At 46.4% G+C, this 15324-nt stretch overlaps 1 protein-coding gene across 5 annotated transcripts in view; it reads left to right on the top strand.

Moving 5' to 3' along the window:
- ikbkb (inhibitor of nuclear factor kappa B kinase subunit beta) overlaps window positions 1–15324 on the top strand; it is a 146028-nt gene that overhangs the window by 24852 nt on the left and 105852 nt on the right. The window contains exon 1 of one of the 5 annotated variants that reach the window (XM_059967695.1): window positions 8376–8522. The exons of the other annotated variants lie outside the window; for them this stretch is intronic. The gene's annotated coding sequence lies outside the window, so the exon portion shown is untranslated. Of the gene's footprint in view, window positions 1–8375; window positions 8523–15324 lie in introns of those variants that run through there. 5 annotated transcript variants of the gene reach the window in all.

Genomic DNA, 15324 nt, shown 5'->3' with positions numbered 1-15324 from the left:
ATTCACGACACATTTTAGGAATTTGTAGATACAAGAAATCGGTGGAAGCTCAAGCATATAAAAGTTGCACCATGTGAGTTCCTAGAGTGGACAGGGAGAATAGTCGAGCTTCAGGTTTCCAAGTGTCTGTGCAGGTTTTGGGGGGTGGGTCCACGATATTTTAGTGGGAGTCTGTTAATCCTCTGGTTAGTGTGACGCGCTTGCAGCTCAGGGCGTCGTGGAGTTCGGAGTTCAATTCCGCTGCCCTCAGTCAGGAGTCTGCGCGCTCTCCCCACGGCTACTTGAATTTCCTCCAGGTGCCCTGGTCTCCTCCCACAGTCCAAAGACGTTTGGTCTTTGGAAAAAGTCCTGTGATTAGGCTAGTGTGAAATGGGTAGGAGGTGGGCAGTGAGGCTCGTTGGCACAGAAAGGCCTATTCCAAGCTGTATCTCTAAATAAAATAATAGAGGACATGAGAAATCTCATCCCATTGGAAAAGGAGATTGTCCGACTCTCTCCTGTAAACATCCATTATCAGAGCATTCTTAGGTTATTGTATTTACTTTCAACCTAATTAGATCTGCTCTTGATAAGTATTGAAATTCATTTGCTGTTCCTCAGCCTTTTTTCCTAACTGATCAAGATCTCTTTGCAATTCAATGTAACCTGCTCCATTCTCAGCAAGAAGCCTGCACCGACAATTTCCTGCTGGCTCTGAAGCCTGCACCACTTCAGTAACAGTGCCTGCATGATCCTAAGTACCTCCAGGTCCTGCTCCGGTTCCTGAAGCCCATCTGTCAGGAACTGCAGCTGCCTGCATTTCCCACAGATGTGCTCATCCAGGATAGTGTGAAGTTCCTTGGTTTCCCACATCTTGTAGGAGGAGCATTCCAAGGCCTTGACCATTATCCTGCCTACCCTGGATGGATGCCTACGGATAAGCAACAAAATCAAGCCTCAAAGGGCCTGCAGATGTTGGAAACCTTGAACAACACACACAGAACGCGGAGGGACTCAGCAGGTCATGTGACATCTGTGGAGGGGAATAAGCAGCCAACATTTCAGGCCAAAAACCTTCATCAGGCCTGGAAAGGAAAGGGGAAGATGCCAGAATAACAAGGTGGGGGGGGGTGGTGAGGGCAGGCTGGCAGGTGATTGGTGAAGCCAGTTGACAGAGAAGGTGGGTGGAGGATGGGGGGGATGAAGTTTAGGGGAGGGGATAGGTGGAAGAGGTAAAGGAGGAGGAGGAAATCTGATAAAGAGGACAGTTGAGTAGAGAAGGAAGGGAAGGAGGAGGGGAACCAGACCCAATGGAAAAAGGGGGAGGACAGAGTAGTCACTGGCAGTTAAAGAAGTTGATGTCTGTGCCACAAGTTGGAAGTTACCCAGATGGATGTGAGGTGTTGTTCCTTCAGCCTCATTGTGACCTCATCATGACAGCAGAGGAGGCCATGAACGGATATGTCAAAATGGAAATAGGAAGTTGAATTGATATAAAAGTACAACACAGAAACAGGCCCTTTGGCCCATCTAGTCTGTGCTGAAATGATTTAAACTGCTGACTCCCTTTGACCTGCACACCCCCCCCCCCCCCCCCCATCCAGGGACCATAGCCCTCCATCCTCCACTATCCATGTACCTATCCAAACTTCTCTTAAATGTTTTTGTTTTTTTTTTTGAAAACTTTTTTTATTGTGTTTTTGAGTGATTGCAGAGTAAAGTATGGGAAAAACCCTTCCCCCCTCCCCTCCCCTTAACCCCTCCCCCTAACTTCCCTATAGAAAAAAAGAGAAAGAAAGAAAAAAAAGAAAGAATGCCTGGATATCGGAAGATCCCCACATGCTCCGTGGAGTTCGTATATATATTTATTTCTTTCCCCAAGTAACCAATTATTTCATCTTCAGAGCACCTATATATTTAGTCCTGTCTTTTGTAAATAAGGGCACCAATTTTTCAGAAATGTTTCATATTTATCTCTTAAATTATAAGTAATTTTTTCTAATGGAATTCAACCATAAATTTCTTTCTTCCAACAATCTATATTTCAATATTAAATGTTGAAATTGAGTTTGCATTCATCACTTGTGCTGACTGCTCATTCCACTGAGTGCAGAAGTTTCCCCTCATGTTCCCCTTAAACTTTTCATCTTTCACCCATAACTCTTGTTGCGTGAATGAAGTCACTGGAGAGAAGTACTGCTAGACATGAAGCAGCCTCTTTATCGGACAAAACAAATTACAACCGGCATCATATTGAGGCCCTTTTGGTGGAAGGGTCCGCCTGGGCCAGCCCTACACAACATTTTATGTGCTAAAGGTCACAGAAAAATTCAGGACTATGCAAACAAATCCATATTTAGAATGCTTCATTTGAACTACACATCCCTTTCACACCTCCCTCCTTTGTACCCATACTACTGAGACCCAAATACACACGAGAAACAAATTTAAATCAGCACTGTCTACCCATTATTCAGAGTTGTAATTTAGACTTAATCTTCAGTGCATATTCAGGTCTGTAGGTTGGTCACTGAAGTCAATATTCACTTCATATCCTAAACCCAAAAACTCCCTAGCAGTCCCTCCTCTTGGCCCTCCTGGACAAAATAAATCCGTACCAGGAAAGGGCAACCTTAAGGAGGAGCCACTCAAATAGGGCAGCAGAAATGCCCTGCTTCAGAATCCTCCCAATTACTCTACGTCCATCTATGTCTACCCTGCCATCCCTAATGGCTACCTACAAAATGCCAAGTAGAGAGATTGTTCCAGAAATTTGAACCACAGGCTTCAGAAATGCAGCTCTGTTTGTACTCCTGTTGGCTCCTTCCCTGCTGGCTGATTGCAGCTTAATCATATTCCCTGTCTTCGCTCCTTTATTCTCTAGCTAAAACTCTCTCTTTCCAGGGGCACCAGCATGGTAAAAGTATCCGGCTTGCAGGCTCTCTCATCAGTGTACAGGAAGGGTGTTTATTTCAATGTCTGCAAGGACCTCTCCTCAGTGGCACCCCCTTCCAAACTGTCCAGTCGACCACTGGCCCGACTGCTGAAGGGCTTGGCTCATTAGTATCTACTCCGCATTCAGGCTGGGCCCGTGCAATCTTTCTCAATCTGCCGTGCCTTCGAAATTGTGGAACCTTCTGTCTCTGCTTTAAATTAAATCTCTTCCCATCTATTTTCCCCGATATCTTTTATATTCTATGCTATTCAACTAATCGTCTACCTTCAGCAACCAGCTTCTGTACAGAGTACCGTTACCATCGCACTTTAGCGTGCTACTCACACGTTTCTGTCATGTTCTTGGTGTCTTCTGCCTTTGTGTTTGCTGTGGGTGTGTTTCCATCAACCGTGGTCAGCTCTGGTGTTCCTGTCTGTAATTACGTGGTTTTTGGGCACACTTGATCCCCCGCTCTGCCTGTAGGGGCAACAAGAAGTTGAGTCATACAGTTTAAGCTGAGTCCAGTGTTGCCCCGGCTGCCTGGCCGAGTCTGCACACTGACACACATTCACTCGTTAGGACTACCATCAATGACCCTATCCATCTGGGAGCAAACCCTGCCCTTTCAGGCAGAACCCTCCCCTTGACTTGGCTGTGGGAGATCTAACTCCTTTCTCTCTGATCTGCAATATGCTGCTGTTATTTTGCTAGGTTCTTCAACACTTTAAATTGGATCCAAAGGCCTTTCACATACTGTGTCATTCTATCCCTGTAAGTCCCAGGCTCCCCACAGCCTGTAGTTACCCCATAAAGGAGTCACATTGCTTGCCCCTTCAATAATTCGTCGGGGCGGAGACCCAGCGTGTGGTTTGGGGTTGCGCACAATCTCATCAGGATTCCTGGTAATGCATCAACCCACCTCGTTCCTTTCCTGTCCAGTTACAGCTTTGGCTAAGGCATTCTTGATTGTTCAGTTCATCCTTTCTACAATTCCTGAACTCTGAGGATGGAACTGTTGTTGGTACATTTCCTTCATCACTTTCCCTGATCCTGAAATGTGCTCCCTGATCCGAGTCCTCCTGGGCTGGGGTTCCCCAACTTGGGAGGATTCCCTGGACTGGAATCCATTCGGTGCCGTCCCTTGCTGGGAAAAACTGAGTGAAGTGATCCATCATTACCAGACCGTAGCTTTCCGCCTGCTTTTTGATGAAGTCCCGGGGGCCCCTCGGCCGTGCCTGGCTTGCCAACTTTTATGCCCTTACCAGGGTTTTGCTGGGCACAAATGTTACAACAGCGACAGAATTTCTCAACATCCCCGCCCATCCCTGACCACAGCCAGTCCTGCCGGAGGGTTGTGATCATGTTCTGCCTCCCCTGATGCATCACCCCATGATATAACGTCAGTAGGATCTGTCTAACACATGATAGAGCCACCATTACTCCATCTCTGTGGGTCCAGCTCCCATCTGTTTTCCCCTTTCTCCTCCACTTCTGCCTCCATCTCGTCATATATTTTCACTGCTTTCAGTCACTTCTTCCTGCGCACTTGCGATTTCATTTGCCTCTTGTTCCTCTGCTGACTTCTTCGCCATAACGTCTGCCCACTCATTTCCTTTCAGCTCCTTCCTCTCCCCTTTCTGGTGAGCTTTGCTATAATTACTGTCACATCTGCTGAAGGCTTGTGGTTTCCAGCATTGGGTGCCCGTGCTGAATACCTGCTCTTGCTGAGGTTGCCCGTGCCCTCAGATAACCACGCACCGCCCCGAAGTTTTTCTGCCACCTGAGCTGAACATCTCCTGGCAGTGGCCTTGAAGCTAATCCTTGACCACGGCCCACCCAGACCATGGCTTCCCGTCTGTGTACCTCTGAGACCCATCTCTAAAAATGTCCTCTGCTTCCCCACCGAGGTGTTTCCTTCACACTGATATCTTCTTCCTGCTGTGTTTCCATTTGGCACTCGAGTGCCTCCCCCTCTTTAGGACAGTGCTCGCCAGGGTCCCTAACTATTGTTCTTCTCTTGTGAACAGCTGTCGCTGTTTATAGGATACTGCTGATGGGGTTCTGCTCTTTTGTAACTGTTTATCTTTACTCAGCCGCAATCGTGCTTGTGTCTGGGAGCTGCTGACAAAGTAACGCATGGACTGCATCTTGGCTGCAGTCTCTGATGACCGGAGGCACTGGCTAAGGTGTGTACTCTGGTTGTATGGGTTTGCTGCCCCCGACTTGTCCAATTCCCGAATCTATAATGGCCCCTGCTTCCCTTAGGATGTCTATTCCAAGGATAATACTCTCATTATTTGGACATACCCAGCTGCACTCTCCTGATTCGAGTATTTGCAACTCGCTTCTTTCTGCTTTCACTGTTTCCCTACCTACACCCCGAATATAAATGGCCTGTCCAGTTGTTGGCAACGGTAGGTCTGTTATCGATACCGATGCCCCCGTGTCCACTAACATATTGCATTGCCGTCCCCCTAACAATGCCGTTGTGTACATCCGCGGGTCACCAGCGCTGGCCGTGGGGCCTGCCGCCACCTCTTTTTCTGACCTAGAAGCCGTATCCACCAGCTCTTTGATCTAATCAGCAGTCAGGTTGGTCAGACTGGGCGCTGATGGAGTGAGAGATCGTGTGTCCGCTGTGCCGTTCACAGGTTTTCCTCTCTCTTGGACACTGCCTCCAACCATCTCCCGATTAGGTCCCACTGGAACCCTTTACTGATTTTATGCCTGGGCTGGCAGTCCTTTGCTAGGTGCCCTGGTTGCTGGCACACAAAACAAACCTTCTGTGACGTCACAACAGCTGCACCCTCTAGAGCCACATTACGATTTCACTTGCACTTTCTTCTGTCTATCTCACTGGCCCACAGCAGCTTTGCAAAGTAGGTCGAGCCACCTCTGTTCCGAAATCTAAAACTTCCTGGTGGGCTGAGTTCAGTCCTTCCTTCAGTTTTTTGAGGGAAGACTGGGTTGTCCAACCTTGAATACTCCTCAAACACTCGATATTTGTGTTCTGATTAATCCATAACTGTCTCAGCTCTTTGAAACTTAGTTAGTCTCAGCTCCCCCCATTTGCTGCCTCACTTCCCTTTTAAAAGTGCGATGTCTTTCTCCATTGCTGGCATTCCCGGAAGTTGCCCATACAGCTTTACAAGATCTTAGTTAGACATCATTTAGAGTACTGTGTTCAGTTCTAGCCACCTCACTACAGGAAGGATGTGGATACCACAGAGAGAGTGCAGAGGAGATTTACAAGGATGTTGCCTGGATTGGGGAGCATGCCTTATGAGAATAGGTTAGGTGAACTTGGCCTTTTCTCCTTGGAGTGATGGAGGATGAGAATGATAGAGGTGTATAAGATGATGAGGGGCATTGATCGTGTGGATAGCCAGAGGCTTTTTCCCAGGGCTGAAATGGCTAATATGAGGGGGCACAGTTTTAAGGTGCCTGGAAGTAGGTACAGAGGGGATGTCAGAGGTCAGTTTTTCACACAGAGCGGTGGGTGCGTGGAATGCATTGCCAGTGACAGCAGTGGAGGTGGATATGATAGGGTCTCTTAAAAGACTGTTAGATAGGTAAGTGGTGCTTAGAAAAATTGAGGGCTGTGGAGTAGGAAAATTCAATGTCTTGCGAAGTCCATGTAGACAACATCTGCTTCTTTACCTTCATCCCCTTTTCTGGTAACTTCCTCAGAAAAACTCTATAAGGTTGGTTAGATGTGACCTACCATGCACCAAGCCATGCTGACTATCCTTAATCCATGTCTATCCAAATACTTGTATATCTGGTCCCTCAGAATGTCTTCCAATAACTTTGCCACTAATGATGTCAGACTCACTGGCCTATACTTTCCTGATTTATGTTTAGAGCCTTTCTTAAACAGCTGAGCAACATTGGTTGTCCTCTAATCCTTCTATGGCTAAGGTTGATATAAATTTCCCTGCCAGGGCCCCTGTAATATCTGCACTCGCCTCCTGCAGAGTCTGAGGGAACACCTTGTCAGGCCCGGGGGATTAACCCATCCACTCTGGTTTGCCTCAGGATAGCAAACACCTCCTCCTCTGTAATCTGTACAGGGTCCGTGACTTCGCTTCTATCGACTCTGTGCCCATTTCCTGAGTAATTACAGATGCAAAACATTTATTTAAGATCTCCCCTATCTATTAGGCTCCACACACGGATTACCGTTCTGATCTTCCAGAGGACCGATTTTGTCTCTGGCAATCCTTTTGCTCTTAACTCATCTGTAGAACTTTAGGATTCTCCTTCACCTTGTCTGTTGGACAACCTCATACCTTCTTTTAGCCCTCTTGATTTCTCTCCTAAGTGTTCTCTTGCCTTTCTCAACTACATAAGCACCTCATTTGTTCCTACGTGCCTGTACTTGATATGGACCTCCTTTTTGTTAACCAAGGCCTCAATTGAAATCTTTGAAAACCTAGGGTCCCTACACTTGTTATCTTTACCTTTTATTCTGACGGGCACGTTCAAGCTTTGTCCTCTCAATATAGGTGAGTACCAGTAGATTCTGCCTTTTGCAGTGGACAGGATGAAGGTGCTGAATGAAGTGGTTGCCCCAATCTGTTGGTATCGGCGACACAGATGAAGCTGCACCAGGAACTCCGTATATAGTAGGTAACCTGGACAGACTTACAGGTGATGCGTTGCCTCACCTGAGAGGACTGTTTGGGACCCTGAATGGTGGCGAGGGAGGAGGTATAGTATTTGTCCCACTTTCAGGGAAAAGTGCCGGGAGGGGGATCAGTGGGAAGGAATGAGCGGATAAGGGAGTTGCACAGCAAGCAATCTCTATGACAAGTGGAGAGGAGAGGAAAGGGGAAGATATGCTTGGGGCAGTAGGACCCCTTCGGAAATGGCAGAGGTTATGGAGAACGTTGTGTTGTACACTGAGCATTGTGAGGTGGTGGCTGATGACAAGGGTGGGATGAGGGCAGATATCCCAAATTTGAGAAAATCCAATCAACACACACAAATGCTGGAGGAACTCAACAGGCCGAGCAGCACCTATGGAAAAGACTAAACAAACAGTCGATGTTTCGGGCTGAGACCCTTCATCAGGACTCGGGAAGAGTCTCTTGTTTGAAATGTCAACTGTTTACTCTTTTCCATAGATGATGCCTGTCCTGCTGAGTTCCTCCAGCATTTTGTGTTTGTTGTTGAGGGCAGATATGTTTGAAATGGAGGGCGAGGGCAGCATCGATAGTGACAGCTTTCTGAAGAAGCTCTTTATTATTAAAATGTGGTTTCAAGAGAGGGTAACTGCTTCAAATGAGTGGCTCTGAAGAAACAATAATCTTGGCTATTTTAATAAAAACATTAAACCAGTCTCATCTGGCCACTGAGACCGAGATTGTTTCCATCCAAGTTGCTGAATTAGGTTGCTAAATCTGTTGTTTACTCTGGACGCCAGATATGCACATGTTGATTTCCACATTTTGCATAGATTCCAACATCTGTAAAGCATTTTGGGACAACCTGAGGTGGTGAAAGATACGGGAGTACAATGCAAAATTTCCGTTCCGCCATATGAACTCGTCAGCTGACAGAGAAATGCTGGAGGAACAAGCAGCAGTTGGGGAGCACTGTCGAGGTACACATACAAGCAATGGAATTGTGCAGAATTAGAAAAATATTGAACAGTAATGTGGGGCAATCACCGGGCTAGGTCATTGTTATTGTTGAGTTACGAGCTCTGCAATAACTGGAGGTCATTCAAACCGCAAAATATCCACGCAGGAAAAATCATAAAATGATTGGCAATGATTTTATCCCCATCAAATCTCCTGAATAAACTGTCGGTGGAGTTCAGTACTGACTAACACAACACAAGCCCAGCCTCGGAAAACAGAGGATACAGAAGTAGATTCCAGTTAACAAGCTGATTTTGAAAGCGGCAGTGTGTGACGTGCGGTATGAGTACACGTACCCGATTAAGGATGTAGAGAGGTTGTCACTTACAGAGACGAAGCAAAATACCCCAGATGACCTCAGCAATGTTAATTCAGATGCCATAAAATGTTCTGCCTTCCCTCTTGGCTGGATTAATCTATCACCATCCATTTGGTATCCATCCCCTCCCCTCGCCTTATTCTGGCTTCTGCCCACTTCCTTTCCAGTCCTAATGAAGGCTCTGCCAACTGTTTGTTCTCCTCCATGGACGCTGCCCGGCCTGCTGAGTTCCTCCGGCATTTTGTGTGTGTTGCTCTGGATTTGGACCACCTGAGTTAATTCTTGTGTTTAAAACTGCCGATGTTGTGTAACTGAATAGAAATAAAACACTGGTATTGTTCAGAAGGTCAGACAGAGAGGAAACAGCGCTAACAAGCATTGATGTTTCAGGTCAGTGGTAATTTAGAGCTAGTAAGTTGAGAAAGCTAGCAAGTCTTAACTTGGAGAGAGGAGGAGATTTCCCACAAAAGGTAATTGGCAAGCTAGCTTTTTTGAACGAAACTCCCGAACTGTGGAATTCATTACCTAAAACTATTAGGGATACAGAGTCAATTGACCCCTTTTAAATGCCAGTTCAAACCCAATTTACTTAACCTTGCTTTTAACTAACATCATTTCATCTTCGTTTTCATGTTTATTCTTATATTTTTATTTTCATATTTGTTCTTTTATCCCTTTGCAAAACACTTTGAAGTGCATCAGCTGTATGAGAAGTGCACTATCAGTAATGTTATTATTTGAAGTGACTCAAATAAGGCACTCGTGAGGCCACATATGCAGGATTGTGTGCAGTTTTGGTCTCCTTATTTTAGAAAGGGTATACTAACATTGGAGAGGGTTCAGAGAATATTCACGAGAATGATTCCAGGAATGAAAGGATTACAGTATGAGGAACGTCTGGCAGCTCTTGGGCTGTATTCCCTGGAGTTGAGGAGAATGAGGGGGGAACTCATAGAAACATTCCGAATGTTAAAAGGCCTGAGCAGATTAGATATGGCAAGGTTATTTCCCATGGTAGGGGAGTCTAGGACAAGAGGGCAAAACTTCAGGATTGAAGGACGTCCATTTAGAACAGAGAAGTAGAGAAATTAGTTAGAGGGTGGTAAATCTGTGGAATTTGTTGGCATGAGCAGCTGTGGAGGCCAAGTCATTGGGTGCATTTAAGGCAGAGATGGATAGGTTCTTGATTAGCCAGGGCATCAGAGGGTATGGGGAGAAGGCAGGGGAGTGGGGATGACTGGAAGAATTAGATCAACCATGACTGAATGGCGGAGCAGGCTCGATGGGCCAAATGGCCTACTTCTGCTCCTATATCTTATGGTCTTATGGTCTGTGATAGGTTGAAGAGCTGGTGTAGCAATTCAAGACTGAAGTTTATTTATCATGTGCATTTTGAAATGTACGTAAGATCATTATGCAGAGGACAGAGTGAAGCCTTTCAGCCCGTCGAGTCTGCTCTGCTATTCCATCATGGCTTATTTATTACCCCTCTCAACCTCACGCTCCAACCTAGTCCCATCTCACTCGGTGAAATGTGTCATTTGCAATACCAAAGGTTGTCCTGAACGTGTCACCACACGTTCTGGTGCCATCGTAGCCTGTCCGCAGTTGTATTGGTGGTGTCCGAGATGGTGATGAGTGTCACAACTCTCAGCTGATCTGTCTGCAGGGGATATGAACCCAGGGATGTGAGTGAGGGTGGCAGACAGACAGAAGAAATGGCTTTGTTACAGGAACAGTGAGAGCAGTGAGTGGAAAACTGAATTGAGAGGGAATGCTGGAAATACAGGTCAGGCAGCATCAGCGGGGAGTGAATCAATGATGTGTGTGAACTTGCATTGCAGTGGAACAGTTCAGACACAAATTTGAAAGACGAGTTACCTGAAAGAGGTGAATTGAACAGAGACAACCCCCACATTGCAGCATTCCAGAATTCACTATGGCGTACACGTGACGAGTCTTTATTCGCCTTGGGGGACAGCAAATAGGGAACTGGGCAGGTAGTGGAGGGTTTAGCTCTTTGGGTTTGTTGTATTCGGTGATTTAGCTCTGTGTACCTGCCCTTCCCTCGCATCTCCTGACACCCGGATCTGGAGTTTACCGTGTGTTTTGTGCGTGACTTGGCAGTGATCTGTCGTTCGGTAAGTCTTGATGCAGACCAAACGATTGCAACATTTCCATGCTGGAGCTGGTGAAATCTGCTGCTTGTTTAGATGCGTAATTAGATTTGTGTCTTGCCTCAGTGGAATCCTGGCCATGTGGACAGTGCAGTGTGTGACTATCACTGGGGAAGCAATGATATGTCTCTGCATGGTATCTGAACACCTCAGCCTTGGAACAAGTGCAATGTAGCCCACATTCTTTTGCCCACAGCTGAGTCAGCTCCGGAGTGGAGTTCCCAGCCTACATCAGACTGGCTCAGCTGACGACCCACTGAACGAACACCGTGAACCTTGGCGTCTGCACTATAAACGAGGTGTCATATACGTTGTTTTAAACCGGACACACGCCTCGAGTAATCTGGCAGTAAGATTTAATGTTCCAGTTCCTTGTTGAAGCTTGGAATTTGACCCACTGTGGTTGTAATGGCTCAGTGGAGCTGTTTTGTATTATCCTGACATTTTCCAGATTCAGAGTCATTTATCATGTGCATAAAAACATGCAGAGAGATGAGTCTATGAATTTCCCTCTGACTGTTTATCCCATCCAGTGGTTTATCAGAAATCCCGCTGTCCCGTCCCCTCTGTTCCAACTTCCGGTGGTTGGAACAAGCGGCCAGCGGGTCCAGGACAGTATCGGAGCACTGACTCAAGATTCGGAATCAGGTTTATATATTGCGTTTACGTTGAAACGTACAGTGGGATGCACGGTTTGCGCTAACATCCAACACACCTTAAAGATGTGCTGGGGGCAGCTCGCACGTGTCACCACACATTCTGGCCACAACTCGGCATGCCCACAACACTGTGCTGAACAGCGTCGAATGCAGCAACGGCAAACCAAGCCCCTTTCCTCTCTCCCACCTACCTGCACACAGACACGCTCATCCTCCAATTCCAGGACAAGCTTCTGGGCTTCCAGTCTCCAGATTTTTTAAAAAATTCCTGAATCTTTTACTTAACACTCTCTGAAATGTCACTATTGAATTTGCCCCCACGGCCTTGTCAAGTGATGTGTTCTCTCTTCCCTCCGGAATTTGATTATAAACGATCCTCGCTGAGTGATCTGCCCGTTGAAAGTGATCCCTTGTCCAGTTAACCCCATGTCACTGGTATTAATGGTGTGGCTTCAATCGCAGTCTGATCTATTATTGGGCAGAACCAATGTGTTATTGCTCGGAAACTTGCTCCAAACCTGACAGGACCCAGCTTTTTGTGATGTGTTCAGCTGAACCTTCTGATTATCTTCTGAGCCCTCCATATCGGTGCAGTCACACGAAAGGCACATGAGCGTCTCTACTTCGTTAGGAGTTTCAGGCGATTTGGTACGTCGTCAAATTTATACCGATGTACCTAGCAGAATATTCTGACTGGTTGATTCACCGTCTGGTATGGACGTGCCAGCGCGCAGGACCGGAAAAAGGTTGCCGAGCTTTTGCAAGCTTGCCACCTCCATCATGGGCACTAGCCTCCCCACCATCGAGGACACCTTCAAAAAGCAAAGCCTCAAGAAGGCAGCATCCATCGTGTGGGACCCTCACCTTCCAGAACATGCTTTTTACTCATCACTACCCTCAGGGAAGAGGTACAGGGGCCTGAAGACACAGATTTAATGTTTTGGGATCAGCTTCTTCCCTTCTGCCATGATATTTATGAACGGTCCACGGACACTACCTCACTATTCTGTTCTCTTTTTCCACTGCTTGTTTAGCTTTTATATTCCTTGTTGTAACTTATGAAAATCTTTTTATATCTTGCCTCTGTACCGCTGCCACAGAACAGTGAATTTTACAACACATGTTAGTGATAATAAACCTGACTCCGGGGTTTGGGTTGGAAATCAGGAAAACCACAACTGTTGAAAATCTGAAAGAAAATCAGAAATGTTGGAATCGCTCAGTAGGTTTGGCAGAGGAGAGTGAAGCAGGAATTAATGCTTTTGAGTGAAAGCCTGAAAGTGTGTTTTCTCTCGTTCAGCTCTGGTGAAGGGTTTTTGACCTGAAAAGTTAACCTTTTTATTCCCTCTCCGGGGACTTTCTGACCTGCTGAGTGTTTTTAGAGTCGTGGTTGGGAAAAGTTTTAGGCCTGGGTGGCATGTTACCATCTATATGAATCACCTTAATGTGAAAATCCAGTGGTTATACACTCAGTGACCACTTTATGATGTACCTTGTGTACCTAATAACGAGGTCACTGTACTGGTCATCTGATGCTGTAGCCCATCTACTTCAGGGTTTGACGTATTGTGCATTCAGGATGCTGTTACAACTGATGCTGTTGTAACACATTGTTTGGGTTACTGTCACCTTCCTGTCAGCTTGAACCAGTCTGGCCATTCTCCTCTGACGTCTCTCATTGGCAAGGCATCTTCGCCAACCGGGCCGCCACTGGCTGGGTGCTTTCAGTTTCTCTGTGAAAATCTCAGGAGTCCAGTAGTTTGTGAGATGCTTAAATCACCCTGTCTGGTTCCACGGTCAAAATCACTCAGATCACATCTCTTCCCCATTCTGATGTTTGGTTTGAACAACAACTGAACCTCCTGACCATGTCTGCGTGCTTTTATGCGAAGAGTTGCTGCCACCCGATTGGCTGATTAGATATTTGCAGTAATGAGCAGGTGTACAGGAGGTATCTAATAAAGTGGCCACTGAGTGTATGTGCACTAATGGGCTTTGGACTGAGCCTGTGGTTGAGTTGGATTTAAATTTTGTACCCAGTTACCCTCTGCACTCAGTAGATTAAATACTTCTTTAAGAATGACCGTAACCCAAGATTAGTGTTATCCGATGTTGTTTTATTTATCTTTCATAGAGCCTAGAGCGTGGAACAGTAGTGTACAAGAATGTGATGTTGTGCGGAATTAAGCTAAAAGATGTCCAATTGCTTCTGTCTGCACATTGTCTATATCTTTCTGTCCTTATTCGTGTGTCTATCTGAGAACCTCTGAAAGACCCGTATTGTATTAGAATAGCTTTACCTGTCACATGTACATGGAAGTGTACAGTAAAATCCATCATTTACGTCAATGACCAACACTGTCCGAGGTTTGTGCTGGAGGAAGTCTGCAAGTGTGCCATGTTTCTGCTGCCAACATAGCATGCCCACAACTTGCCAACCTGGTCTTGGGGGGGGGGGGGTTGTCTACTAAATATTACCTGCCATATCTGCATCCACCACCACCCCAACAGCACGTTCCACCACTCTCTATGTGCCTGGAATATCTCCTTTGAACTTTCCTCCCTCTCACCTTAAACTTCTACTCTGGAAATAGGATACTGACTGTCTACCATATCTATGCTTCTGATTTTATACGCGGCATGAATGAAATCACCGGAGAGAGAGAGAGAGAGTTACTGGTAGATACAAAGCAGCTTCTTTATTTGACAAAACCAGGTACCGAGACGTTTTCAGTGGAAAGGGCTGCCGCCCAACGTGGGGCTCGATATTTATTTACTGAACACGGAGGACAATTTTACAAGTATCGACAATGCTTTCCTTTGAAGCTACGTACAAACTTCACGCCTCCTGGCGCCAGCAGCATCTGGACTGGTATTCAGGAATCCATCATTCCAAACTGAACAAACGGGAGGAAATCTGCAGATGCTGGAAATTCAAACAACAATACACACAAAATGCTGGTGGAACACAGCAGGCCAGGCAGCATCGATAGGGAGAAGCACTGTCGATGTTTTGGGCCGAGACCCTTCGTCAGGACTAACTGAAGGGAAAGATAGTAAGAGATTTGAAAGTAGTGGGGGGAGGGGAAAATGCGAAATGATAGGAGAAGACCGGAGGGGGTGGGATGAAGCTAAGAGCTGGAAAGGTGATTGGCGAAAGTGATACAGAGCTGGAGAAGGGAAAGGATTATGGGACAGGAGGCCTCAGGAGAAAGGGGGGGAAGCACCAGAGGGCGATGGAGAACAGGCAAACAACTAAATATGTCAGGGATGGGGCAAGAAGTGGAGGAGGGGCATTAACGGAAGTTAGAGAAGTCAATGTTCATGCCATCAGGTTGGAGGCTACCCAGCCAGTATATAAGGTGTTGTTCCTCCAACCTGAGTTTGGATTCATTTTGACAATAGAGGAGACCATGGATAGCCATATCAGAATGGGAATGGGATGTGGAATTAAAATGTGTGGCCACTGGGAGATCCTGCTTTTTCTGGTGGACGGAGTGTAGGTGTTCAGTGAAATGGTCTCCCAGTCTGCGTCGGGTCTCACCAATATATAAAAGGCCGCACCGGGCACAGTATGCCACACCAGCCGACTCACAGGTGAAGTGTC

This window comes from Hypanus sabinus, chromosome 1 (assembly GCF_030144855.1).
Source record: "Hypanus sabinus isolate sHypSab1 chromosome 1, sHypSab1.hap1, whole genome shotgun sequence".
Taxonomy (NCBI): Eukaryota; Metazoa; Chordata; class Chondrichthyes; order Myliobatiformes; family Dasyatidae; genus Hypanus; species Hypanus sabinus.
Note: the sequence above shows the minus strand (reverse complement) of the source record. Positions and strands in the feature narration are given on the sequence as shown.